This window comes from Suncus etruscus, chromosome 6 (assembly GCF_024139225.1).
Source record: "Suncus etruscus isolate mSunEtr1 chromosome 6, mSunEtr1.pri.cur, whole genome shotgun sequence".
In the NCBI taxonomy this organism is placed as follows: Eukaryota; Metazoa; Chordata; class Mammalia; order Eulipotyphla; family Soricidae; genus Suncus; species Suncus etruscus.
This window is the reverse complement of record NC_064853.1, coordinates 63,645,628-63,650,696: the sequence shown is the minus strand read 5'-3', so window position 1 is coordinate 63,650,696 and position 5,069 is coordinate 63,645,628. Positions and strand designations below refer to the sequence as shown.

At 32.5% G+C, this 5,069-nt stretch overlaps 1 non-coding gene across 1 annotated transcript; it reads right to left on the bottom strand.

The window, feature by feature from the left end:
• Nucleotides 1-1,232: 1,232 nt before the first annotated feature.
• Nucleotides 1,233-1,396, bottom strand: LOC126012662 (U1 spliceosomal RNA). Its single transcript, XR_007497091.1, has one exon. It is a non-coding gene; the product is annotated as a U1 spliceosomal RNA (small nuclear RNA).
• Between the last annotated feature and the right edge of the window lie 3,673 nt (nucleotides 1,397-5,069).

Below are 5,069 nucleotides of genomic sequence, written 5' to 3'. Positions count from 1 at the left end.
TGGCTCCCCACACCCTGGAGCCTGCCAGGAACAATTTCTAAGAGCAGATCCAGGAGTAACACCTAAGTGTCGCGGGGTGAAGTCTCCCCCACAAAAAAAGAGAGAAAAATAATAGTGTTTCATTGAAGGAATAGTCATAAAAGTTAAAATATATAAACAACTCATATAATTAATAAGATAACTATATAAAATAATTGTGGTGAATGTACATAATACTATCCTGAGATAGTTGGTACTTGATGGTATGATGCTGTGTAGAGTCAATCAGAATGACATATTTAGAATGATCAGATTCAGATTCAGAATGATCTCTCATATGGAAAATAGAAAAATAAGTAAATAAATAAATTCAAAGTAAGGGAACAAGATTTGGCTAGTGGCAGTGGAACTGGAACCTAGGCATATAGAAATGAATTTCCCTGGAGGTAGGCATGAGAAATAGGAGGAATCTCTAGGACATTTGCAAAGAAAAGCAGATACTCTAGTGGTGGATATGATATTTAAAAAATGTACGCGTGAAACTGTCATTGGCAGTAATGTAAAGCGCGGTATATTAATAAAATTGAGGGGTGTATACCCAAAATAATCGTGTATACTCAGATGTATTTTTAAGTTTTTGATTTTTCATTTTGTTTTGGTTTCTGAGCAGGGATAGTGTGGTTCTGGACGTACTCCTTGCACTGTTCTCAGGGGTCATACTTAGTAGTGCTCAGGGACCCTAGGTGGGTGGTGGTGGGGATCAAAGCTGAGTTATCATCTTACAGAGTCTTAATCATGTTAGGATCTCCTGCAAAGCTTTTCATTCACTGGGGATATATAAATATTTTTTTGTTGTTGCTGTTTTTTGTTTTGTTTGTTTCTTGGGGGGGCCACACCAGTAACGCTCAGGGATTACTCCTGGCTATGCGCTCAGAAGTCGCTCCTGGCTTGGGGAACTATATGGGACGCCGGGGGATCGAACCTCGGTTCGTCCTAGGCTAGCGCTGGCAAGGCAGACACCTTACCTCTAGCGCCACCGCGACGGCCCCGATATATAAATATTGACTCAATTTTAATTGAAGAATAAAAGCACTTAAACTATGTCTATTTAGCAAGTCTCATTTGAAATTCTGTAATAAAAATTTTGAAATATTGAGTACATCTTTGCATGTCATGTAATGCACAGTACATGATAGTTTAGTAGTATTTAAAAAGATATATTTTACATTGGATATTATTATTATTATTCTTTTTAGGGGAGAGCACAACACAGTTCCCCACTACCACAAATTATGCAGTCGAGTTTCTCACATTTGGGGAAATCACAGGGGTCAGCACACTTGGAGTGCAAATGAGTGAGCCTCGCCCTGGAGAAACCACCTTCGTGATCATGGTATCTCCCCTGCTAGGTAAGTATTACATTAGATATTATTTTTAGAATTGAAGAAGACTTACATAGAAAAAATATTAATAATTTTGGATAGTGGACATAATTACCATAGAGTCAGAAAAATAATGCTGTAATAAAAATGTTATTAAAATATCTTTGTCTATAGTGCAATAAAAAGTTTATTGAACTAGAGTTCATGCTTTTCTTTGGGAACCAACCTAATACTGCATGAATTTCTGATTCCTATAAGAAGAAATTACTATCCACTGAATAAGAAATGGCTCTAATTTCTTATATTGCTAGGTATGACCCCCATACCCTACCCAATTTATATGTAACAAAAATTATGTTCGTTGTATAAAACATATAAACAGCAACGCAATAAATTATGTATTTTAAATTATTGAAGCATTATATAAAAATAAAGAAATATAAACACAGATATTTGAATATGCAACTTAAATATGTACTCTCACTAATATGATATCTATGCATGCAACAGTAATATTTAGTTCAACTACAATGTTTTGTACTACTTCTGAGATGACTTTTTTAGAAATAACATGCTACATAATGTTATCCATGTGACAGTTAAAACTACAAATATATATATATTTGTATACAAATATACACATGTTATAAATCTGTTTGATGATATTGTGCCTCTGATATTGAAGTTTAGTTTAAACCAAATCTTGATTTTGAGATATGAAGGTAACAGTAGGATTGCTGATTAGTCTTTTCTAACATTTGAACATTTTTCTCTCCTGCATGCTTTATTTCATAATAAAAATAAATTAATTTGAATAATATGCTTTCATGTATAAATTTTTTATAAATTAAATATCCTTTTATATCATATGCACTATTTAATATCATTAGAATACCATTCTCTTTACTCATGAAAGTCTCACTTATACGCTTAGATTTTTGTATTTTTAATTCTGTGATTGATTAACTTAGATGTTTACACTGCACAACATAAGATATTCTGCATTGTTATGCATATAACATATATAAATATAAGTGTCATGTAATGTATTTATTTGAGATAATTTAAGCAATTTTTTTTGTTTTGGAGCCACACCTGGTAACCCTTAGGGGTTACTCCTGACTATGCGCTCAGAAGTAGCTCCTGACTTGGGGGACCATATGGGACATCAGTTGAGTGTAAGGCAAACGCTCTACCTCTGTGCCATTGCTCCAACTCTGCAAGATATTATTTTAATAAAAGATGTAAGGGGTTCAAAACCAAATTATTTTGTATTTTTTAATTTAGCATATTTTTATTAATTGGTTTAACTCAAAAAAATTCTAGCAAGAGCATTTTTTGTTGATGGCACATGAGTTATTATTTTTTCCAACTTCGAGTAACACATATATCATAAAATATCTTAAAAAGTTGTAGCAGGCTTTAAACCTAATTTAGTTGTTAATAAAATACAATATTAAATTATTAGTTCTGATTCTAAATATTTTCTCCCACACAAAAGTTTATTTAAACAAATAACCATAAATAAGCTAGCTCTTAATTAGTTCTGACTAAAACCCTCCAAAATAGCTCATACATAGAATTGGCATCTATTCTTTTATCTTTTACTCTATGAATTTCCATATGATGTCTGGTATCATAAATGCGTTTATGTAATTCAATAGAAGGCCAGTTAAATTATAAGGAAAAAATAGGAAATACAATGGAAATGTCCCCTTATTCATAGAATATATGTACTTGAGTCAACCCAAGAAGTGTCTATTGGTACATCTGATTTCCAGACGAAGGTGTCATTCTAGTATTTAAAGATATGCCTTTGTTTTTGCTCTGTTGCTTGCTTGTTTGTTTCTAATAAGGAATGACCCCTCAACATATGCAACAACTTCAATTGGTCTTCAACTGAAAACAATAATTTTACCAAGCCAGAGTAAGATCATCTAGTTGTGGACAGACAGATTATTGGTATGTCCCCTTTCTTTTTTTCTTTTTTTTTTTTTGGATTGAACTGGCTGTATATTAGCCAGGATAGTATCTTAAATTTATTGGAAAATGACATTGACTAACATTTCTTTGGTGACTACATATAAGACTAACTAGATACACCATATTTGGATAAGATATATCTATATAGACATTGTTTTCCAGTGTAAGACTAATTGCCAAAACATTGAAGCAGGTACCAATTCATTTTCTTAATGATCCACTTCACTTCCCTTTTTGTCTTTTGTGCTGATATCACACATGACCCCTGGGTGAAATGCAACTCCACTGTGCATTGATGTTTAAATAGCAAGGATTTCAAAAACTGTATTAATATTGTCAGCTTCATTTACTTTTCCAATTTAAGTCCTTTGTCACATTCCCTAATGAGTTTCCTTGTAGTCATCAGGTACCAACTTTTTCAGAATACATCCATTATGGAAGAGAAAAATCTCCAATGAAAAGAAAACCATGCCAAAAATATGAACAAAAGAGCTACTTTCTTTAATCAATCTCAGTGTGAGTCAGAATAAGAAGTTTCCTTTAACATAATGTGTCAGAGAACCAGAAGTTAGTTATTCTTAGGACCCCTATGGAGCTTCTATGGCCTCTCTTTGCTGAGCTTCTCACTGGCAGCTACAAAGTCTCTCCACAACTGTTTCTATTTCAGAAAACACAATAATTCTAGTGGACACACCCCTTCTCTGTAATTAAGATTCCATGTGTCATCATAAGATCAACACCTCAGCTTTTGGGAAAGAGATAAGAGCAACACAACTAAGAAATCAAACATCAGCTTTGGAAATGCCTCATTTTTTAAAATGACAGCTACAAATAAGTCTTGTCAGCATCCTAACAATATCCAGGCCCTACCATGATTAGAAGACACTTCTGGGGGGAGTTTATACTTTTCTTAATCTATTTATGCAAGGCATGAAGTTAATTGTACATTTTTTAATGATAGATGTTTTCTTAATTATTTAGCACTTTACTACTTCTAAGTTAAAACAACAACAATGTATCACCATTGCAGGAAGCTCTTTTAATAGCTAAATAACTGGATGTAGACCTCTTTGACTTCACCAATAAGCTGGCCTTTAAAATGTATTTTAATATAAACCTTTAACAACTGAAGTGATACATATAGTATTTTCATTGCTTTTAATAGGGGAGACTACACAATATTGCCAAAAATGTTATAAAACTGGGAATAAAGGAAGAACTAAAGTTATGGAATTGATGACAGCCCTATCTTAAACCAGAATCACAATAGTTGTGTAGTAAAATGTGATAGTACCATGTACATTATATTCCCCATTAATCTTAGATTTGGAACTAAAGGAACCAGAAATGGATAATAGTAAAACCTCTGCCAAACTCTAATAAAACACAAACAATAAACAAAAAATACATGATCACCTCTCAATTCTCAATTTCCTTTGAGAGGATTATAAATTCATTAGCAGAGCATAGGATAAAAATAGACTTTATTGACATCTATGAAGTAATCTGGTCTAGTTACAGACTTGAGTGTAAATTAAATAAAAACATTTTTACCATTGTTTTTGTTTTTGTTTTGAAGTTATAAAAGAAAAAACAATATAAGCAAGAACCAACTTCTCTATTTTTAAGAAAAGGAACAAATACTTAGACAAAATTCAGACTGGTTAAGATTTACTGAGTAGCTTCTGCACTATTTTTCCATCTGTTATAAAACATAAAGAAATT